Here is a 25669-nt window from a genome sequence, read left to right as displayed (position 1 = left end):
GTGGCACAATAATGGCTCACTGCAGCCTCGAACTCTGGGGCTCAAGTGATCCTCCCACCTCAGCCTCCCAAAATACTGGGATTACAGGTGTGACCCACTGCTCTTGGCCCAAACTATTTGTTGATGTTGTAGAAAGAGTTGGCAATGCAATGTCTCAGATGAGTTCCAACTGTCCACACTGCTTGGATAACTTCATAGACAATTCATGCAGCCCTCTCTAGGAGCAGGTACGTCCCACCTTGGAGACCTCCTCCTACTCCCTTCTCTGAACTAGCTCTCAGTTACTCTTCCTAGGACCTAAGCACAAAGCTCTGTTCTTGTGTTCTTCTCCAGCTATCTATCTCCCTGAAAGCCATAGCTCCTCACTGTTGAGCTGGTGGGGCAAAGTGTCCACAGGCCATCACCGATCCTCCAGCACAAGATCTGTAAGCCTAAACCGAGGAAGCTAATAATACAATAGCAACAGTGGCTTTTATGTATTTTACTAATGTGCCAGACACCTGTTATTGCATGTTTGATGTCACTCTTTAATCCTCACAACAACCATGCAATGTGAATACTCATTATTTTCTCCATTTTACGGGTAGAGAAACAAAGGCTCAGAAAAAGTACTGAAATTTGCTAATCTGGCAAAACAAATTTCTGAATTATGGACTCCAAACAAAGCACCCAGAGATCTCAAAAGGAAAATCTCAAGTCATTTCAATTATTAACACTGATGCACCAGGCTTCTCATTCCTCCTTCTCAGGAAGTGGGAGAGAGTGTGAATGTTAGTAATGTCGTAAATATCACTGTGCACATAGCGTCCGTGGGTGTTTGAGAAATCACTTCTTTATGTCAATTCCCAGAAATATTGAGCATACAGGAAACTATAAACCTATCATTCTGCAAAGCAATAAATATTCAGTTTTCTAAGAAAAATCTGTAGTTGGTCCTCAAAAAATTGAATTTTATTTTTTCTAGGTATAACATAAGAAAAGATTTCAAATTACATTTTGTGAATAAGAAAGCCATGGAAATAAGTCAGAGGCCACCCACCCTGACAGTGGTTTGGTCTCAATGAAATCAGAGAACACAGAGCATGAGATGAATAAGGAATGCCGCATGCCCTTCTGCTCTTCTTTTTGGAGAACTCCTCACTATCCCAGCCTTCAGTTGAGATTTCCAGGCTTACTCAATGGGGAAATTAGAAACGCAGACTCTGGCACCTGGTCGCCTGGGTTTGAATAAGGCTTAGCCACCTCCTGGTAGTGTGCCTTGTGTAACTTCATCTCTGAAAAGTGAATGAATTAAATGTAAGAATTAAATGTGATGATGCCTGTAAAGTACTTAGCACAGTGACTACTGGTGACCTAAAGGAAGATGCTGGGGCACAAAATACAATTTTAAAGAGTCCACTTGAGTCAAAGTGAAGACAGCTGCCCAGGACATACTTGCAAGTTGCCTTGGGGAGCGCTCCCTGTGGCCTTTGTTCCATGCAGGTTTTTAAAGGTAAAAAGGACAAGGAGTGGGCTGATCGATACAGAGTTGTTTGACAGGGATTCCCATTGATTTACAAGGATAACATTGATTTGCGATAGGCTGTGCATCGTCGAACTGTGAGTTATGGCATCCAGCATACAGCAACTTATGGCAATTGGCTTAGAGTCTAGACCTCACATAGCAAGTAGCTTCAAGAGGTAATGCCCCAGCTCAAGGGAGAGTGACGTGACTGCTGTCACATTTCAGTCCCTCACTGTGCCTGATAATTTAAAGGGGCTCGCATTCCTCAACAAAAATTTTATTTTCTTTCTCACGCCAGTATAGCAAGTATTCAATCAATATAAGCAATGATCTATTTCTAATAGTTATTAAGCAGGTAGGGATAGGAACTGAAAGGTGGACTCCACAAAGACTAGGTAGGGAGTTTTCATCTCCAAATCCCTGAAAGTCACTGGGTTTTCAGGCTGAACAGGGCAGCTTGTAGAACACCCACTTCAAATATTCTTAAATAAAAAGAAGGGATCAGCACCTGATATAATGGTACTTTTAGAAGGGGAATTTCTGCCTTACCCACAATGGTGAACCATCCGAGCCCAGCCTCTTCCCTGGTTCCATCTGAGCCTCTTCCCTGGTTAACATCGTGTCTGCTTCAGGAGGGACTGTGACTGGGCAGCCCTCAGCTCCCCGCATCTCAGGTTTGAAACCAGAAGATAAACATGCTTCCTCCCTCCCCACTGCAGCTGGAAAAGCCCTGGCCTTGATGGGTCTCACACCCATGTCTGGGGGTGAATCCAGTTACCAAGGGAAGGAAAAATGGAATGGAGAGAACACACAAACAATAGACACTTTCAAACACCCTGGGTGGAAAACATGGATCAATGTGGCTTATTACTATAGTATATGTCTGACTTTACTTGTGGCTTATTACTGTAGTATGTGTCTGAGTTTACAAGCAACCTGGGAAAGAATTTCAATAATTATAACCATAAATTTAGCTTTCTAGGGAGCCTAAGAAGACTGCCGTACCAGCTCGCTCAGCCATTATTCTCATGAGCAGCAATCCGATATTTGAGAAAGTGAAAACAAATAAAAATAATGTGTGAGATGACATTGAATAAAAATAGATTTATGAAGATAACTCAGTAGAATGGTTTTCACTGCTTCTAACTCATGTTGCTTAGTAATTCACCTCACAGGGGGTTTTTTTGGTAAAATTTTATGTTCAGCTGAGGACTCATCATGCCAAGATTAGCTTAGGTGAAGTTCTCACCTCATATAAAATTGACTTCCACTCCTACAGAGAGACTGTTGATGAGTCCTTCTCTATAATGCCATAAAATATTACAAGCAGGAGAGGCACGCTGGGGCTGGGTCATAAACAAGGTTTTTCTGGAAGTCCCTGTAGGGCTTGGCAAGGTCTGGTGAGCACCTCAGGCAGGAAGCCCTGCTCAGGAGACACTAATTAACAGTGACAGCAATGCTGGCAGATTTTTTTCCCCCAAAATCTATTTGGAGACACAAAAGGGAACCCAGCACTTGGAAGAGGAGAATACTTGTAATGACTTTGAAGAGGTAATTTAGTGAGGGTGTTAGGAGACATTGCATTTTAGCATTTTGTTATTAAGAGTTGTCATTGATGATTTTGCATTTTCTCATTTCCACTCAGGCAACAAAATCAGCTTTCATGCCAGAGTAATTCACTGAGAGTCAAGCGGACAAGTTAGTGATATCGGCAGCCGTGGCTCCTGGAGGAGTTGGAGTTGGAAGATTTTTTAAATTTTCAACTTTTTTAAGGGAGTTCATGTCTGGTGGTCGTGAACTATTTTGTGATTTTTTAAATATACTGCATTTTGAACTTCATAAAAACAAACTTGGTATCTATTAAACTACCTATCTAATACTAGATAGGAGCTGTTTAGAAACCCCTGTTTTTGTTATGTTTTAATGGAGGTTTGAGCTCATTATTTAATAATGAAGTAACTCAGGATGACTCTCTGTTAGTTCATTTAATACTTACCTTGCTCTCTTTTGTTCAAATACTGCCATCCCTCTCTGAACATCATACACTTGTCATGAGAAGAGTCTGCACTTCCGGTGCCTGGCATTGAAGGTCTTGAAATGTTTCTCCTCAGTTCCATTTACCGGCTTCATGACATCTTGTATTCTGCCTGCATCAACTGGTTCCTTTATTAATGAAGATGCCAAAACACTAATCTTGCACTCATTTACAACTAAATAGCAATTTGTCTTTACTTTACTCCAGGTACAAAAGGAGAAAGATTTTTTTAAAAAATCCTGGTATTTTGGAAATATCTTCCATGCCTACTGTCTTCAAAGCCAGATCCTAATTTCTCAGTCTTCCAGGAAATGCTAGCTGCTGGATGAGAAGCCAAAGGTGCCATAACTTTCTGGATTCCCAGTTTTGCCTACTAATCACGTGTAGAAGGCAATGTTTCCTCCCCGCAAGTAGAGATGTGAATGTGAGTTCAGGGAAGTTGTATTTTTATACAGGGTTAATAATATAACTAACATAACTGTACATGGCAATTGTAAAGACGTGAGAGTTGGTGGGTTGGTGTCGTGTAAATAGCAGATAGAATCGTGAATATCAGATTGTGAGATGATTTTATTGGTATGAAGGTCAATTTGAGAAGACTCAGAGGTTGGATGCACAGTGCAATACTTATCTCAGAGCTCAAGAAAGAACTAAAAAGAATGGTGAGTGATAGAGAGGCATAGTCCCTGAGGAGACCTGGCCAGAGAGTAAATTTGCAATTATAACAACAAGTCAAAGGTCTTGGTATGATGTTCTCAGATGGTTAGATGTTTTCCAAAAGGAACTTTCCTTTGATGCCTTTTAATTCTTGAAACTAAAAAATCCAGAAAAAAATAATTTTTCAGAGCTTAAGAATTCAAAATATTTTAATACTGGGAACTAATGTGATTGACTTTTTAAAAATCTGAATTAACTTGTGTCTTGAAACACTCTGTTGTTTTGGCCTCAAAATGAGGACAACTGCTAATCGTCTAGAAAAATGTGATTTACAAACATCTTTATTTAAGAACCTCATTCTAAAGTGGAAAAAAAGCAGTTGAAAGAATGTATAGTGACCAAAAAAAAAAAACTACTTTGATTTCACTAAGACATTAATTAGGATGTGCTACTATTTCTTAAAATATCGGGCCTGAATGTGTAAAACATGTCATTTAAATACTCTGCAGACAATGATTACTTCGATTTCATGTAGATTCATGAATATTTTAAAAATTTTTCTGAGGATCCCAGGGCTCTCTGGGTCACTGGGTCATACTGGGGAGATCTTTCTCTTGGGCTCTTGTTCCCAGAAAACACAACATGTGACGGTTTCATGCATATGCCTCACAATTTGGCTTTCAGCATATTACTTAAGAATAAATAGCAGTCAGCATTCATGTTTATACAAGGGACAGTTTGCACATTTTCCTCAGTAAAGGCTAAAAAAGAAAGGAGAAAATAAAGAAAAGAAAAGAAAGAAAGAAAGAAAGAAAGAAAGAAAGAAAGAAAGAAAGAAAGAGAAAGAAAGAAGAAAGAGAGAAAGAAAGAGAGAGGGAGGGAGGGAGGTAGGGAGAGAGAGAGAGAGAAAGAGAAAGAAAGAGAGAGAGAGAAGGAGAGCAAAGAAAGAAAAAGAAAGAAAGGAAGAAAGAAAGAAAGAGAAATCCCCTCTTACTATCCAAGCTCTTCACAGATGTGATAGAGACTGCTTACCAGCCTTACTTTCTCTCTGATAATATAGTTAGACTGTATTTTCATTCTTCCTTTGCAATTAGATGTGGCCATTGGGCTGTGTCCCAGCAAATGGAATGTGAATAGAAGTGTTATGTACTCCTGCTAGCCTGGCACTTTAAAGCTTGTCAGGCATGATCCTCCAAGCTGTTTTCCTTTCCAGCTGACTGGCATAGAGACAATATGGAATATAACCTTGGAAGCTGTGTGCTGAAAAATGGCAGAGCTAAAGGTGGAAGGACCCTGGGTCCTTGACTGACCACTTAGAGGGGATGCACCTGCCAATCAAGAGTACCACTTTGGAAATTATGTGAGTGAAAAATAGATTGATATTTTGCTTGGGCCATTATATATTTGTATAATTATGTCCTTAACTTTTGCACTATGTGATTATTATTAAATTACTTTTTACCACTAGAGATGATTCGATTGTTGTCATGATTCTGTGAGGTGAACTAGGAATGGAGGGTAGAACCTAACTTCTCATGCACATCTTCTGTGTAAAACTTGTGCATTCTCTACTCACCATTTATGTATCTGCTATGTGACATGTAACAGGCATGTCTTTCACATATGTCAGCTCATGTAGTTTTTAATAATTTTATCAAGGGAGCATTTAGGCATAGGGAAATGGACAAGACATAAGTGCACAATTCAATGTTTCTGTTAAATTCAATGTTCTATTGGATCTGTTATGATATTCCTTCTTTCGTTCCTCATATTAATAATTTGTATTATGTTGGGCTTTCAAAATCATAGTTTTTTGCTCTATATTTATGTATCTTTCTTTTTATTACTTTGAAATAATTCTTTGAGACAATTTATTCTAATTTTTCTTTTTTTTATAATTTCAACTTTTATTTTAGATTCAGGGGATACATGTGCAGGTTTTGTTACCTGAACATATCGCATGCTTCTGAGGTTTGGATACGATTGATCCCATCACCCAGGTACTGAGCATACTACCCAGTAATTAGTTTTTCAGTCTTTTTCTCTCCTCCCTCTCTCACTACTCTAGAAGTCCCCAGTGTCTATTGTTGCCATCTTTATGCCCATGAGTACCCAATGTTTAGCTTCCACTTAGAAGTGAGGACATGTGGTATTTGGTTTTCTGTTCCTGTATTAGTTCACTTAGGATCATAGCCTCCAGCTGAATCCATGTTGCTACAAAGGGCATGATTTTGTTCTTTCTTATGGCTGCATAGTATTCCATTGTGTGTATGTGCCACATTTTCTTTATCCAGTCTACCATTGATGAACACCTTGGTTGATTCCACATCTTTGTTATTGCTAATAGGGCAGTGATGAACATATCAGTTCAGGCATCCTTTTGATAGATGATATATGATAGAATGATTTATTTTCTTTTGCGTATATACTCAGTTGTGGGATTATTGGATCTAGTGGTAGCTCTGTTTTAAGATCGTTGAAAAATATTCAGACTGCTTTCCACAGTGGCTGAACTAATTTACATTGCCACCAACAGTGTATAAGTGTTCCATTTTCTCCACAGCCTCACCAGCATCTCACCACCATTTTTGACTTTTTAGTAATAGCCATTCTGACTCATATGAGATGGTATTGCATTGTGATTTTGATGTGCATTTTTCTGATTTTTAAAAAAGGCATACAAACAGGAAAAGAAGAAGTCAAAATACCTCACTCCACAAATATGATTCTATACCTACAAAATGCTAAAGATTCTGCCAAAAGGCTCCTAGAACTGACAAACAACTTGAGTAAAGTTTTGGGATTACAAGATCAATGTGCAAAAATCAGTAGTATTTCTATACACCAATAATGTTTGAGCTGAGAGCCACATTAAGAAGACAATCCAATTTACAATGGCTGCAAAAAGATAGAATACCTAGGAATACATCTAACCAAGGAGGTAAACATTCTCTGTAAGAAGAACTACAAAACACACTGAAAGAAATTATAGATGACATGAACAAATAGATAAAATATTCCATGCTCATGGAATGGAAGAATTAATAACGTTAAAATGGCCATACTGCCCAAAGCAATCTACAGATTTAATGCCATTCCTATCTAACTACCAATGTCATTATGTCATTTACTACAGAACTAAAAAAAAAAAAAAAACTATTCTAAAATTTATATGGAATCCAAAAAGAGCTCCAACAGTCAAAGCAATCCTAAGCAAAAGAACAAAGCTGGAGGTATCACATCACCCAACTATACTATAAGACTACAATAAACAAAACAGCATGATACTAGAACAAAAACAGACACATAGACCAATAGAACAGAATTGAGAACCCAGAAATAAAGCCATACACCTACAACTATCTGATCTTCAACACAGTTGAAAAAAATAAGCAATAGGGGAAAAATTCCTTATTTAATAAATGATGCTGAGATAGCTGGCTAGCCACAAGCAAGAGACTGAAAGTAGACCCCTACATTTTACCATAAACAAAAGTTAACTCAGGATGAATTAAATATTTAAATGTACAACCTCAAACTAGAGGAATCCTAGAAGAAATGTAGGAAACATAATTCTGGACATCAGCCTTGGGAATTTATGACTAAGTCCCCAAAAGCCATTACAACAAAAACAAAAATTGCTAAGTGGAACCTAATTAAACTAATGAGCTTCTGCACAGCAAAATAAACTATTTTCAGAGTAAAAAGACAACCTACAGAATGGGAGAAACTACTCACAACTATGCATCTGACAAAGGTCTAATATCCAGAATCTATAGGGAACTTAAACAATTGAATAAACAAAAATCAAATAAGCCTATTAAAAAATGGGCAAAGACATGAACAGACTCTTGTATTAAATTAGAAACCTAGGTTATTAATTTTCAGTTTTTCTGCTTTCTAACACAGGCTTTTAAAGTTATACATTTTTTTCTAAGTATTGATTGAATTGTATCTCATAAGTTTATATGTTTTGTTTTCATTTTCATTCACTTCAATACATTTTCTAATTTACCTTGGGATTTCTTATTTGATTAATTTGTTCTTTATAAGTGTGTTACTGAATTTCCAAATATTATATAATATTCTGGATATCTCATTGCCACTGACTTTTAATTTAATACAACTGCAGTCAGAGAATATATTCAGTAATATCAATCTTGAGATGTAATAACACTTACTTTATGACCCAACATATAGCCGATCTGGTGAATATAACATGTGCTTTTGAAAAGAGTGTATATTCACTACTCTTGGATAAAATATTTCACAAATGTCAGTTAGGTCTAGTTTGCTCATTGTGTGGGTTACATGATATAAACTTTACTCTTTTTTTTTCAAATTGATTCGCCTATTACTGACAAAAGGGTATTGAAATCTCGATTTCTTAATATGGATTTTCTATTTCTTCTTTAGTTCTACCAGGATTTGCTTCATGTATTTAGAAGTTAAATGTGCATAAACATTTAAGATTTTTATATCTTCATGATAAATTGACACCTTTTCATCACTGGTCATATTGCTTGTCTTGAAATTCATATCTGATTTTTATAAGATCATAGCAGCAATTTTACACTTACCATTGCATAAAATTTTTTCCATCATTTTTTGTCTGTGTCTTTAGAGTTAAAACGCATCTGCTATAGACAGCACAAAATTAGGTATCATTATTTCCATCTATTCTTTATTATGATGCTAATTTTTACAAATTTGTTTAGTGTCTATGATTACAACTTATAAAAACAAAAACTTCTATTGAGTGCAGGTTTTTAGATTCCTGGCTTTATATATATATGACTTCTTATTTGGAGGGGTTAGCTTATATTACTATAATGTTATTATTGATGTAGTTGAGACTATACCAAATTTCTTGCTATTGTTTTCCTTCCATTGTTTTTCCTCCTGTTCCTCCTCTTTTAATTGAATATTATTATCCAACAAAATTTAATATTCCATTTAATATCTTAATTTAACTAAATTTAATATTTCTCTGAGACCCTTAGGGGTCAGAGTCTTACCCTACACATATGCATCCAAGCCTTCACTCAGGAACTTTTTTTTTTTGAGATGGAGTTTTGTTCTTAACACCCAGGCTGGAGCACAGTGGCGCGATCTCGGCTTGCTGCAACCTCCATCTCCCCGATTCAAACGATTCTCCTGCCTCAGCCTCCCAAATAGCTGCCCGCCACCATGCCCAGCTAATTTTTGTATTTTTGGTAGAAATGGGGTGTCACCATGTTGGCTAGGCTGGTCTCGAATTCACAACCTCAGGTGGTCTGCCTGCATCGGCCTCCCAAAGTGCTAGGATTACAGGCCTGAGCCACTGCGCCTGGCCTCAAGAACTTATTCTTTTTTTTTTTTTTTTTTTTTTTTTGAGATGGAGTCTCACTCTGTCACCAGACTGGAGTGCAGTGGCCCAATCTCAGCCCACTGCAACCTCTGACTCCCTGATTCGAGCAATTCTCCTGCCTCAGCCTCCCGAGTAGCTGGGATTACAGGCATGTGCCACCATGCCTAGCTAATTTTTGTATTTTTAGTATAGACGGGGTTTCACCATGTTGGCCAGGATGGTCTCGATCTCCTGACCTCGTGATCTGCCCGCCTCGGCCTCCCAAAGTGCTAAGATTACAGGCGTGAAAGAACTTATTCTGAGGACTCATGTAAGGGCTTCTAAACAGCTCCTTCTCCACTTCCCTGTGCGACTATTGCCAGCTACCTCAGCCATCCCAAATTTCAATCTTTACCTCCTCAGTTGAGCGAGACCACCATTTGCTGTTTGGGCTCCATCTTCTCCTACAGTCTCATGGTGCCTCCGAGAAGTGAGCGGGAATCTCACCTTTTGTGTCTCTTTTCCGTTATTCATTCTGGATCTCACCTTCTGTGTCTCTTTTCCATTATCCATTCTGAAAAGGCATTACTTCACATATTTCTTCTGGTTTCATGGTTACTTCTTCTCGACTGAAAGCTGAACTCCCATGCTGTCAATGTTTCCTAACTCAAACAAATGTTTGGCAAAAATGCATGACTCCCTAATGCCACTACATTTCTATGGGTCACTTTCCCATTGCTGTCTTCTCCAATTTGAGACTCATTGGGAAACTGGATTAGAGTACTGTCTCAACCGTAGTCATTTGATAGAAAATGCTATTAGGTTTATTATTCTGTTAGGAGTATGGATGTGAATTTTAAAATGTCTGATTAACATTGGCAACAGCTTAGAGAATGTATCAGGAGATCAGTGAAAAACCCATTACTTCAAATGAATTTATTTGTTTTTAGCAGTAACAGGCTATCGTGGGTTTAGTCATTTGAACTGCTCCAGAGAAGTAAATTGTCATTTTACTTGGTTTGGTTTTTAACCTTGAAAAATATTTGGGTAAGTTTTCTGGAGTCTTTTAATAAGTTCACCTAAGATTTTATCCAGTGTCTCCTACTACAGTTTCAGAAACAGATTTTCTATTGTCATAGGCCATCTGAAAATAGGGTAACAACTATTTTCAACATACAAATCATATCAAAACTAGTATTGTTTAGCACTTCACTTCAACCTTTGCCTCTTCATCTTCAGATTAAACAATCTTTAATGGATCAAGATTTCTAAATTTAATACAGTTTAATTTCTCACACTTCCCTTATAGTTAGTGATTTTCTTGTCTTATTGAAATCTTTTTGTGTTCAGCGTATCAATTTTTATGGGTAGTTAATTTTGTGTTTTGTTTTTTAAATATTTATCCACCCTAGATTGAGAAGATATTACCCTATATTATCTTCAAAGATCTCAAAGTTTTCCTTTAATATTTTGATCTACATACAACTTGGTTTTGGTTTTGTGTATAAGAATCAGCACCACTACTAAAAGGTCATTCTTGTCCCGTGGCTCTGCAGCAACAACTGTGTCATAAATTACCTATCCATGTTACGTATTATCTATTTCTAGAATTTCCATCCTGTTTGTCTATATATGCACTAATATCATACTCTATTACTGGAACTTTATTATTAGTTTTGATATCTAGTAGAGTGAGCTCTCTTGCTTTCTTCTTCGAAGTTTTGATGACCCTAGCCTTTGAATATTCATATACATTTTAAAATCAATTTATCCATGTTCTTTAAGTCTCATAGTAATTCTGAGTAAGACTGCCTGCAGCAATAGATCAATTTTGGGAGAACTGACACTGACATCATATCCATGACTGTGATATGTTTTCCATTCATTTACTTCTACTTTAATAACTATCACTACCAGCAATGGTGGCAATCATGCACATATTTCATTAAATTTATCCCTAGGCCTCTATGATGCCATTTCAAATATATTCTTTTGGACAAAGTTATTGAGGTACAATTAACATACAATAGACTGCACCTATTTAAAGTGTACACTTTGATACGTTTTGACATATTACACATGTATACATCCACAAAAAATGACTAGAAGAAGCTCTCTAAACAGAAGGAAAATAATAAAAGAAGAAATATTTCTCCTATTTGCTTTTGAAAGAAGAGAAATATGGCTCTGTTCCACCCAGCCCACAGGCAGCCAGACTTTAAGGTTATCTCCCTTGTTCCCTGAACATTGCTGTTATCCTGTTCTTTTTTCAAGGTGCCCAGATTTCATACTGTTTAAACAATTTGTGCAGGTAACTTAATCATCACAGGGTCCTGAGCCGACATTCATCCTCAGCTTATGAAGATGACGAAATTAAGAGATTAAAGTAAAGACAGGCATAGGGAATCACAAGAGTATTGATTGGGGAAGTGATAAATGTCCATGAAATCTTCACAATTTATGTTCGGAGACTGCAGTAAAGACAGGTGTAAGAAATTATAAAAGTATTAATTTGGGAAACTAATAAATGTCCATGAAATCTTCACAATTTATGTTCTTCTGCCATGGCTTCAGCCGGTCCCTCTATTCAGGGTTCCTGACTTCCCGCAACAGAATTCACTGACTAAACTCAACTAGAAGCCCAAGAGGCACAGGTAAAAGAAGGAGAAGGAAATATCTGGAGAAAGACATAAAGACACCCAACTCACTTTCTGGTCTTCTCAGTAGACAGGAGGTCAGAGCAGGGTCTCTGCTGCACAGACACTTTCATCTGCTGCATGATGTTGAGCAATATCCCTAACCTAACTGAGCAGTCATTTTTTCCTTATAAAAATGGGAATGAAAAAGTGCGGTTAGCTCATGAGTTTGTGCTGAGTGTATGCATAGTGCCTGTTACATACTTTGTTCTCAATAAAAGGTATTTACCTTTATTATGATGCTAAATTTTTACAAATTTCTTTAGCGTCTATGATTACAACTTATAAAAACAAAAACATCTATGGAGTGCAGATTTTTAGATTCCTGGCTTTATATATATGAATAAGGAAAATAAAAATCATTTTCTTTTTTTTTTCTTTTTTGAGGCAGGGTCTCAAAAAGCCAGGCACTGCACTGCCAAGCTGGAGTGCAGTGGCGTGATTTTGGCTCACTTCAACTGCCACTTCCTGGCTTCAAGCAATTCTCCTGCCTCAGCCTCCCAAGCAGCTGGGACTACAGGTGCATGCCACAACACCCAGCTAAATTTTTGTATTTTTAGTAGAGACAGGGTTTCAACATGTTGGCCAGGCTGGTCTCAAACTCCTGACCTCAGGTGATCTGCCCACCTCAGCCTCTCAAAGTACTGGAATTACAGGTGTGAACCACTGCTCCTGGTCATAAAAATCATATTCCAAGTGCTTTCCCATAGAAAGAAGCAACTGTGGATCTATATTTTTATGTTATCTTAAATATGGAAAATATATATCTCTCTCTGATTCACACTATTTAACAACAAAAACTCAATTATTCAAGGTTCTTGTAAATCATGATTTTCATTTCTTACCTATGTATGAAGTTATGAAGGTGCATGGGACCTTAAAAAAGACAGTTTTAAAAAAGTCTGATATCTATCTGGAACTTCACAGCTTATAGCTTTTAAAGTGTTTCTCTGTAGATTATCTCTTCAATATAGCTTCAACATTTAGGCAACTTCCAGCTGGCTCTAGAATTCAAAAGAATCGATCCAGGGTGAGTAAGAAATTCCGGACATGAGGACTGAGCCCAGAAGCTACTGTGTTAATAGTCCTTAAAGTTTTACTGCAAAACTGGAGGTTTACAATACAAAAATAAAATTCAAGTTTCTTTGGGAACTCGAATCTAACATATTGTATTTAGTGATAGATATAATCTTTCTAGATGTGTTGGCATCTTTTTTGATGGCTAGCATGTGATAGTTGCTTGTTCTGCTAGCTAATGAGGCATATAATGATTAAAATATGAAGAGTCTGATAAGTTGTCTCCCAGAATTGAAAACTAAGCTGGTAGTGCACTGTGTCTGTCATGAATGTGCTTGTTTCTATGAATAGAAGGCTCTTAGGATGAAGGATAGAGCTGGATGAGCATGCATCTTTACTTTAAGGTCCCCAAAATGAATCTTTGCCCTGTTTCTTTTTATTCTAAAACAAAATCAACTAAACACCTCTCTGTGAGTCAGACACTGTTTTTCAGAATGGCTGACTGAATAAACAAATGCAAACATAAATCCTGCCTAAAGAAAACACAACAGAGAAGTTGTTCCAAAGAAGTCTGTGAAATAAAATATCATTATCCTAAAGACTGAAAATTTAAAAATAGTTGTGAATTACATAATTATGATCTAAAAAGGAATCCATTAAAAAATTAAACTCAGTGATTTTTATCATAAATTACATATCTGACTTTTTGCTAAGCTATAGCCTGCATGAAAAAGAAAAATAAATCATATTGCTTCAAGGGACTTCAGTCTTACAGAGTGTGCACACGTGAAATGGACACAAGGAAAGTCAGGACCACTAAAGGTGCAGACGCCATGGGTCAGGTAAAGCCAGGAAATAAAGCAACAGGAACAGGAAGCACCAGATTAAGGTGGAGAAGTACTCAGAATGGATCCAATTCCGGGAGTAGAAATTGAGGGAGAGAGTGTCTGTGTGTAGCTCGATATAGAAACAAGAATGTCATAGTGTGAACATGCAGGAGGGCCCCAATCTGAAGTCAATTTTAAAAGAGGTAAAATAAAGGTGATAAAATGTGACAGGCAAAGAGAGACTTTATTGTGTCCTGAATACCAAGGTAAGCTCATTTTTAACTTTATCAAGTAGGTTGTTTGTAAACAAAAGCTAAGAAGCACAGTAAGAACTAATGTTTATTTATCACTAAATATATGCGAGATGCTATATTTCAAGCCATCTCATAAATTATCCTGTTTGATCCTGAAACACATATATTAACTATTCAATAAGTCTCAGCCATTATTATTATTATCAATTTTTATTTCTAGATTTTCTCTTAATGACACTTGAATTACAAATGGGTAAAAGCAAGATTGGTGTTTTTAGGGAAGGAGATTTTTTTTTTGCAAAGTGCATCTCTCATTTTATGTCATCTTTAATTTTTTTCAACAAATTTTTTACATTGGTATTCAATGTAAAGATATTTCACATCTTCTGTGGAGGTTTTTAAATCTCTGACTGTATTTGTGGGTTTGTCTATTTCTCTTTGCAGTTCTATCAGTTCTTACTTCATGTATTTAGAGGCACTGTTACTACATTGATAAATATTTAGGGTAGTGATATGGTTTGACTCTGTCCCAACCCAAAATCTCATCTTAAACTGTAATACTCATAATCTTCATGTGTCAAGGGCAGGACCAGGTGGAGGTAATTAGATCATGGGGGCAGTTTTCCCAATGCTGTTCTCATGACAATGAGAGTCTCACGAGATCTGATGATTTTATAAACATCTGGCATTTCCCCTACCTGCACTCACTCCATCCTGTGAAGAAAGTGCCTGCTGCTTCTTTGCCCTCTGTCACAATTGTAAGTTTCCTGAGACCTCCTCAGCCATGCAGAACAGTGAGTCAATTAAACCTCTTTCCCTTATAAATTACCCAGTCTCAGGTCTTCCTTCATAGCAGTGTAAGAATGGACTAATACAGATGGTTATGTGTTTTAGTGAATTGGCTCCCTTATCACCATGAAATGACTTTCTTTATTCCTGGTCTATTCCTTACTTTGAAATCTACCTTGATAGTAATATAGCTCCAGCCCTAGAAGAGAATTTAAGACTAGAAAACAGGAAAGGGCCCAAAGCATTCACTCTGGATTTGGGCACTGGGCTTGGTCAATTTCTGTTGCAGCCATGAGGGAAATCTTCTGTAAATGTCAGCTCAGCCAGGAAAATTTATTTTTTGCTCTCGGTGTGATCTTGTTGATTTCAGGAGCTTTGAATGTCTATGGTTTTTCCAAAGTAAAACAATCTTGACCTGAGGCTCTGACCCATTTAGTTTTCTATCATATACAAAGTCTATTCACGTATTAGGGAAATATTTCTTTTGCTTACAGCATGCAAATAAAATGTGCATTCACTCTTATATGAAAGGAAAATGAATTTAAGAGCGTCTTCTTTCTTTTTGTCATTTGTTATCTTTCTACCACTTTCCCCAAGCAAGGAGATGATTCTTTCATTGTACTTTATGTTCTGCACATAGCTTCTGTGTCTGGAATAAAAGTGGAAAGAAGCAATAATAGTACCATCTCATCAAAGAATAAGCAGGTCATCAAACAATCGTCTTTATAATTGTAAAACATTTCCCAACTGTAAAAATCGAACAAAGTCACTAAGTCAATAAGTCCCAGATGTTGCCCCACAAAACATAGTACCCTACAAACAGAACTTTTCTCATAAGCCCTGAACTAATAAATTTAAATAGTGACCAAATTCCCTTTTAAAGAGTTGCCTCTTTAAAAGAGGAAGTAGGAATGGCAGGACTGGTAAATAGGAGATGACCCACTTCAGCAATGCTGTCAGAAGCCAACAACAGTGCCTTTCCTTCACAGTGGCTTTGTTGAGTGTTTAGGAAAATGTTGCCAAAATGTTCATAACCAGATGGCATTAAAAAATGTATTTCTCATGTCAATGAGTCACTCTGGGGAAAAAATACTGACAAATATGGTAATACCACATCAGTTTATTTGCCTTCAGTATTTTGCGTGAAAAAGGTCTATAAGTCCAATTAGAGGTTGGTATGCAAAACTGTCCTTTATGTTTTGTTTTAAATATAAAACTCAGTTTCATAATTCCAACCATCTCTGTAATAACCCTGAATGTGTAATGTATCATGTATATCATAATAACAATCAGCAAAAAAATAAATGCAGGATTCATTCCAATCAAAGGTACTCTTTATAAGTTGATATCCTATACCCTTGTTTGATAATGGTTTGAAGGTTCCAAGCAATGTCTCACCTGACTACCAGTACAAGATGATACCCCTAGTGCCCACTAATCTAGGATTTGCAACTCAGAGCAAGTGTTGAATTGTTCTTCTAGGTTTAGATAATAAGCACAGACCACAAGTCTTAACCAGTGCACACACAGGGGTATCACTGTTCAGAGTAAATGGTGTTTAGAAAAATGCTGCAAAGGATCATAGAAAATAAGGGTAAAATTTCATCATTTATGCCATAATCTCTGGGATTTCTTGGCAAATTTATGAACAGTTCTGTAAATGCTTCATTGGAGTAATGAACAACCGATGCCTCAGAGATATGCAGCTTCCTTGGTGGAGAGTTCCAGCCCAAAGAGTTTCATTATAATATGGTACTGGAAGTCAAAAAATGCTGAATGTTCTGAAGTCTTGAACCATGGACAATGCCTTTTTACTGCAGACAATGATGTAGTTTAGCAATGGTTGGCTTTGTGAAATGAGAATATGATAGAAAATTATTGGATCAAGAAGGACTAGAATATCTTACTCTCTAGGAGTAGGAGTCTCATAGCTGTCTGTATCTTATTGAGAAATAGTAAGACTAAATAAGTGAGAAGATATAAAAAGTTCATGGATTGGATTACTCCATATTTAAATATATCAATTTCCCTCAAATTGCACTCCCAATGAAAATCTCTATTTTTTTGTGTGTGAGATTTCATAAGCTGATTCTGAAATTTATGAAATAAAAATATGAAAGGCCAAGAACAGTCAAGATACGCTTAACAAAAGCTGAGAGGACTTATTCTAACACATATCAAAACTTATTTTTAAATTGCAGTAATTAGGAGTGTGTGGTATTTGTGCAGGGGGGAGTCAAACAGACCAATCAGAATAAATGTCATAGAAACAGACCTCATGTATAATGGCATGCCATGTTGATTTGTTGGGGCCAAAGACTCTTCAATAAATGGTACTGGGACAAGTATGTATCCATAGGGAAATAAATAAAATGATTCATACCTCAAAGCACACATAAAACTAACTCCAAATAGATTAAAGGCACAAAGAAAAAAATCTACAAAACTGTCAAGCTTGCAGAATATAGGATATCTTCATGACCTTAAGGTAGGTATAGCTTCCTTCAATAAGACAAAAAAAAAAAAAAAGCACTGGCACTGTATTTCTGTGTATGTGTGAATATGTGTGTGAAAATTAACTAAATACACATGACCCTTTGGGTGGAAAATTAACAGAGACCTTATGAAATGCCTACAACTCAATGACAATAAGGATGTGAAGAATCAAGAGCAGTGAGGTTTGCTAAGGCAATAGTAAAAGAAAACTTTCAACTCAGAAAAGCAGAAATGTTGAGTAGCAAAAATTCAACTCAAAAAGTTGGAAAATAACCCCACATAAATACCATAAAATGAGAAAATATAGAAAAAAAAAGAAATCAATGGATTAAAGAACAACCATATAATAAAAATATTACTAGAACCTGAAACTGTTTCTTTGAAAATATCAACAACACAAAGCCCTAACAACACTGATCCATTAAAAAGAAAGTACATTACCTTTAATTGATGTTAAAAATTCAAACAAACGTATTGGAAACAAACAAACATACTATAAAATGAAAGAGGAGATAACAGATATATAATTGTTTTAATGTTGTGAATAAGTATCCATTAAACCTTGAAGACATTGATAACTTTCTGGGAAAATGTAAAAAGACAAAATTGTCACAGAATGAAATTTCATAGAACTAATATAGGCCAATAGTATTTAAAGAAATTGAGATTCATTGAGGATATTCCAAGGCCCAGGTCCTGGAAGCTCACAGATGAGTTCTGTCAGGCTTTGAAGAAATAGGTAATTCCTCTAATGTACAGGTTGTTCCAGGAAAGAGAAAAAGGATGAGCTGCTCAAGTAATTTTATGATACCAGGATAACTAGATAAGGCCATTGGTTAAAAACAAAAAATGACTATCAGCCCAAATTCTTTGATTCTGCCTGAGAGACTTAAAGTTATCATTGCAATCATAAGCCACACATTTAATGGAAAGCCTTTCAATAATGTGAAGACTGATGGCACAGAGGTTTTGAAAATATAATTTGTCAAATTGGATATTAAAGATCTTTACCTTGAACATACTAATAATACAATAGGAAGCAAATGTAGGGTGGGGGTCCTTTCTGGTCATATTCATTGTTATTCTGTGTCACATAACATGAATTTTGGTCATTTATTCTAGTCATCCTAAGACATCCTACTTTTTTTGATATAAACGGTTCATTGTTAATTTATATGGCTCGTCTGTGTATCTGTTTATTGGAAGTAACATTTACTTATTTTATTTATTGTAAAATAATCTAATTTTTACTAGGCACCCCAGAACTATGATGATATGCTAAGATCTCTTGACTTCATCTAATAATATCACCTTTATAGAAGTGGATTGGTTTAACTATGTAGTCAAAGTATTAATAATATTAAGTAGGTGGAATAAATCACCAGTTCTCAGTGAAGACCTAGGGATTTCCAGAGACCCTTTCCAAAAGTTCATGGTGTCGAAACTATTTTCATAATAATGTGATGGTATTAGGTGCTCTTCTCACTGCATGGATATCTGCAACAGTGGTGTGATGTAGTGTGAGGTAAAAATGCTAAATCAAGTTTTACTTTACTTGATTTACTAAATCAAGCAGTGGCACCAAACTGTATGAGTGGTGATTACATTCACCACTACCGTGTACTCACATTGAAATAAGTGCCAGTGTTGCTTAAGAATGACCTTAATAGGCCAGGTACAGTGGCTCACACCTGTAATCCTAGCACTTCGGGAGGTCGAGGTGGGCGGATTGCCTGAGCTTAGGAGTTCAAGACCAGCCTGGGCAACATGGTGAAACCCCATCTCTACTAAAATACAAAAAATTAGCCAGGCATGGTGGTGTGCACCTGTAGTCCCACCTACTTGGGAGGCTGATGCAGGAGAATCGCTTGAACCCAGGAGGTGGAGGTTGCAGTGAGCCAAGATTGCACATTGCACTCCAGCCTGGGCAACAGAGCAAGACTCCATCTCCAAAAAAAAAAAAAAGAATGGCCTTAATAAAAGGAAAAGATGATAATTTTATACAATCTTGGGTGATAATTTTATACAATCTTGACCTATAGGTACACATCTCTTTAATATTGTGTCTGTTGTGTCTGACGAAATGGGAAGTGCTCATAGAACTGGTCTGCTGCACACCGTGGCATGAGAGGTGTCTCCAGGAAATCACCTGCACAGTTACTTGAGTTGTGAGGTGAAAGACATAGTCACATTTTTCTTGGAATGCTATTTGTATACTTGATAGAACAACTGAAAGACAAGTTATGGTTATTCAGGCTTAGATTTTTGCAGACATGTTCTCAAAAATTAACAAAGTAAGCCTGTCAATTCAGGGAAAATAGCTGACATTTGTTGCCAATAATGAGATTTGAGCTTTAAAATGAAAATTAGAATTTTTGAATACTTATATCTGCCATTGTGAGCTTGACAGCTTCCCCAAACTTAAAGTCTTTTCTGATGAGCTTTGTAGTGAGATATCAATGGATATAATTTGTGATATTATAGAACTAAATGTGTCACCATTTGGAAGACCTGCATTAGTCAGTGAATCGGTGTTTAGTTAAGTGACCAATGTGTGATGTTACAATATCACCCTTGGGCAAATGATCCATTCAAAGCCCAAGATGGACCAATGGATTTTGATATAAATAAGTACAAAAGGTTGACTGATATGGTTTCCGATTCCATATTGAAATTAACCTTTAAGAAACTACTACTGTCAAGCTTTGTTAGAATATTCACAATTAGCTGACAAGGCTATTAGAATACTCGTCTTTTGTCCAGTTATATAGCTAATTGAGGCCAGAATATCTCCATATTCTTCAAATAAGACAACATATTGCAACAAATTGAATGCAGAAATAGATGTGAGAATCCAAGTGTCTTTTATTAAGCTCAACATTAAAGAGATTTGCAAAAATGAAAAAGAATGCCACTCTTCTAAGTTTTTCAGGAAATACCTTCAAATATATATATTATACATTATTAAACATATGTGTTAATGTGTGGTGGATTTATTATTGTCATTTCAAATAAATTAATAGTTTTTTAAGTTCTCAATTTTAATTAAGAATGTGATAACTATGGATAGATGTAATACAACAGTAAAAGAAAAGCAGCTCTTTGGAATCCTCAATAATTTTTAAGAGAATGTTAAAATTTTTAAGACATCAAATAGTTTGAGACCTCTTCAACTAAATATACATGTAGTAACAAATATATTTCAAACAAAAAAATGGTAAAAAGTTACCAACTAGAAAAAAATTTTAAATGTATATGTTATCAAAGTAATATATTGTATAAAGTGTATGCAATTCAATGATAAATATCAAACATATTAGACTGGTGCCTACCAAAGAGATTAAGAAGAAAAGAAATTAAGAACACTGAACATTTGTGATCATTTTAGGAGGATATGAAATTAATCTAATCATCAGCTTAATGAAGAAAGCATAGGGGATAAAAAAATATATCGAGCTTTCAGGCCGGGCGCAGTGGCTCACGCTTGTAATCCCAGCACTTTGGGAGGCCGAGGCGGGCGGATCACGAGGTCCGGAGATCGAGACCATGGTGAAACCCCGTCTCTACTAAAAATACAAAAAAATTGGCCGGGCGTGGTGGCGGGCGCCTGTGGTCCCAGCTACTCGGAGAGGCTGAGGCAGGAGAATGGCGTGAACCCGGGAGGCGGAGCTTGCAGTGAGCCAAGATTGCGCCACTGCACTCCAGCCTGGGCGACAGAGCGAGACTCCGTCTCAAAAAAAAAAAAAATATATATATATATATATATCGAGCTTTCATTTTCCTTTTTAAGCATGATCAATCCTTGATAAATTCTCTTTTTCTAGAATCCATAGAAGTTAGGATCATTGGATTCAATTCACCTTATAGGCTTTATATAAGAGCCTTTCTAAATTTCCCAGACAGTCTATGGCAGTTTAAACACCGTGTTCCTGCAATTGCATCTCTCTTCTTTGATGCACATACCCAGTAACTGAACTAAATGCTTTATCCTCTCTTATTACAACATAAGATAAATTCCCTGGGGCCATTAAGATATAACTCAATCACTAAATAAACTCGTATGATTCAGAGAGTCCTTGACTGTCTTGAACTATATGATAAATGGAAAAATAAAATTCAATGCCTAAAATTCTAAAATACCTCTACAAAATAAAATAACATAATTTCATTACGAAAAAGTCTTCTGTATAATTTTGTAGAGCGAACTCTGAATTTCTATAGCCTGTCCTGATAAATTTGCATCTGAATTCAATAGTCAATTAAGCTTTAAACAAGGGTAGGTTTTTGAAAGGGTCCAATAAATAGTTATCTTTCCACCCGAGCACTGCCTTTCATAAAAACTAAAAGAGCAAAGCCAAATGACCTCCATATTACTGATTAATCTGGGTAGCAGAGCACCTTAGTTTAAGATCAATGGGCTGGCTAGTATTCTCTCCAAGGTGGATCTTGGAACAGTTTCTCAGAAGGAGAAAGCTCCAGGCAATAGGAGAGATACACCTACCATGTTTCTTCCTCCCACCATTAGAGGAGAAAACCCCCAATTCAGTGTTATTGGCAGATAAGCTCCATCTAAGTGAGAAACTGGGAACAACAGCTGTCTTATCTGTCTGTATCTCAATCCAATGTCAAGGGGAGAGTTAAGACATGGGTCAGGAGATTTCATATTTAGTGGAAATCGCTCCTCAGGGAACCCAGAGAAATATAGGCATTCTAACCCTCAAGGAACTATGGTACTTAATAACAGTGAAAATGATAAATATTCACTTTATGAATATTGTCTCAGAAACTAATTTAAGTATACTAACATACTTTCACATAAAGTCCACATTCCAATCTACTATAATTTGTTTCTTTTTACATATGAGAGAACCAAGCCAGAAGAGGTTGAATAACATTTTGAAGGTCTCAGAGCTGTTAGGTGGAGGATGCAGACATTAAATCCTCTATTTTTTTTAATTTTGTATTATGATTTTTGTGGATACATACTAGGTATATATATTTATGGGGCACATGAATTGTTTTGATACAGACATGTAATGTGTAATAATCACATCAGGGAGAATGGGTATCCATCCCCTCAAGTATTTATCATTTGTGTTACAAAAAAATCCAATTATACTTTTAGTTATTTTAAAATGTACAATTAAATTATCATTGACTACAGTCACCATGCTGTGCTATCAAATACTAGGTCTTATTCATTATAACTATTTTTTTTGTACCCATTAACCATCCCACTACCCTTCCCAGCCCCTAGTAACCATCCTTCTGCCCTAAATCCTAACTTTAAATTAAATGCACATCTTCTCTGAGCTGATAAGGATATTTTAAAAAAACATATATTTCAAACATAGCTAGAGAATCAAAGTACACTTGAAATTTATCAATAATATATTTTTCTTTCTTTTTGCAATTGCTGTAGTGGCCAAAACATGGCACAGAACATAAATCATGCACTTTTGTTTTTAGTTTATCATCAACAACATAGTATTAATCATGCATCAGTAGCTATACCCCAATTATCATGTTGTCTCCATAATATTAAAATCAGATTTTTTGTTTTGTTGCAGATTGGGTTTTAGCAAAACAGATTACCCATCCTTTTATGGGGAGAAACCGTTTTTAATAAGGCAACTCCACACTGTCCATTTTCCCCTCCTAACTGGCAGCTCAAAAGATAACAAAAGGGCCTAAAAAGCAATCCTCGGGCAGATGCACATTCTTCCCCTTTGGAGATGATGAAGTCAAGCAGAGAAAACACAGTGAGTCACCGTGCTTCTTGCCCACATGGTCATCACCATGGCAACGACAGTTGCCAGGTGGAGAATTCTATCATACATCATAATTGCTATGTCCACTTTAAGCAGATTAGGAAGGAAAAGATCTGCAATTTTGGCCTGAATTAAAATACTCTAAAGTAAATAAGAGAGTATTGACATCATAACCAATAAACTATAATTATATGATATGTACTGCTATAAAACTGTACATATTTACATAAGAATACTGATAACTAAAAATAATACCCTTCACTACATATTTAATATCTTGAGGTATTACCACAGTTAATGGACTTGATCACACATGTAATTCCAAATAAAGGAAGTTTATGATGAGTACTACACACACAAAAAATGATGCTTATAAGATTCTAATATCCTTCAAATAAGAAGAGAAGCCACTGCAATTTTTAGAGTTTCCCTGGAGCAATAATACAGAAAAGATATATTGAATCCACTGGAGAAGATATTGAATAAGAAATATGTCCATTTGTTAATATGTCTAACACTTGCTAAGAATAACAATCTCAGAAACAAATATTAGAGAAGTAAATAATAATCCACTTCACTTCTCAATAACATTAAAGGGCATTACAATATACATTGCCTTCCTATTGAAGGTCAGAGCTATTTTAAACGATTTTTTCAAGCTGTATTGACTACAGGTTTTTCCATCTATGTATGTAATTGTGTAAGATTGGAAAAATGTACAAGGGTACATTTGTAATGTACAAACTTTAATTTCACAATGTTTTGATGACAAATATTCAGATATTACATGCCTGTAATCCCAGCACTTTGGGAGACTGAGGCAGGTGGATCATGAGGTCATGAGTTCAAGACCAGCCTGACATGGTAGAAATATCTCTAGCCAATGCGATTCACATTCCCATTGCTGTCTTTGAGGCTGTCAGAAACATACAAGTAAGGTTTAAGTACAGCAAACAAGCCAGTATCAGTCTCTTGGTGCTATTATCTCGAGTCTCCCTCTAGGGGACTCATTTTTCTGTTTTAATGTTAGTTAGAGAATATCTAATTTTTATTTTTTGAAAATAAGGTATGTGTTGAAAATAATTTATTTAAAAGTGGAAAAGAATCCATAGTAGAAGGAAAAAATCCTGACAATGTTAATCTGACTCTGTCTGAGAAATATGGGATTCAAAAGCACCCTGAGAAGTTAAAGTGACTCACCTAATTTTGGAGCTATTTTTAAGTGAAAAGGAAAAACTGAGTGAGAAATATTATCTGATAGAAAAAAATACTCAAAAGACTTGAACAAATACTTCACAAATAACGAAGTCTGGTGGCAATTCCAGGAAACATGGAAAAACCACAATCTACCCTGTCTCTCTCATGTAGAGTTTTCAGATAGCTGTCCTATGCATTCTGTCCAGGATGTATCACTTCCATCCTAGACAGAATGCATAGGACAGCTATTTGAAAACTCTGAAAAATAAATGGTCACAGGTTAATTGAGGAAGGAAAGTGAGGTTAAAAACATCACCAAACTGAGGAGTATTTTTATCATTTTCTTTTCTTCCAAGATAACATGATCTGGACTCAGACGGAATGCCAATAGTATGGATTGGATGTGGGCAGATGAGCTCCATGAGAAGCCCTCTCTTTTTTGTCTAAGGAGTGGGAGAGGGGACATCTAATGGTCAGAGAGTGAAAAAATCCTTCAGGGTTTTTTTGCCTTTGTTCCTTTCTCTTCTGCCTCCCAACCCTACTCTCAGGCAATACCATAGCTGCTGTAGCAGCATGACAACAGCAAGGGCAGCCAGGCATGTCCCTAAAACTTTAAGGGAGGATAAATTTTCCTGCAACTGGGGACTTAAGATCTCAAGAATATGGGACGAGGCCCTGTTGCTCGTTTTTCTCTCTTGGTCCTCTAATTGCTTGACCCAGACTACAGACAGTCACAGCAATTGTATGGAAGAATGAGAAAAATAAAACCCAAAACTTCTGGTGAGGAAACAGGGAAAGAAGGTTCCTGGAAACAGGAAACTGTCAGATAGGTCACAGAGAGAAGGGAGATTGAGAGAGTGATCCCATAATACCACATATAAAATATTGGTCTCACCCCTGAGTTTGAGAACTGAGCTACAAGGTTCAATGCTGCTCCAGACTGTCAACTAGCCGGGTGGTCCAAGAGTGGGACTTATCCCAAGAACACTGCAAACACTTGAAAACTGAACTTCAAAACAACTGTTATAAATATGCTTCAAGGTGTAAGGGCAAATACTATTGAAATGAATAGAAAGTTAGAAAATAACAGGAAAAAT

Source organism: Nomascus leucogenys, chromosome 1a, assembly GCF_006542625.1.
Source record: "Nomascus leucogenys isolate Asia chromosome 1a, Asia_NLE_v1, whole genome shotgun sequence".
In the NCBI taxonomy this organism is placed as follows: domain Eukaryota; kingdom Metazoa; phylum Chordata; class Mammalia; order Primates; family Hylobatidae; genus Nomascus; species Nomascus leucogenys.
This window is presented reverse-complemented; position numbering follows the sequence as displayed.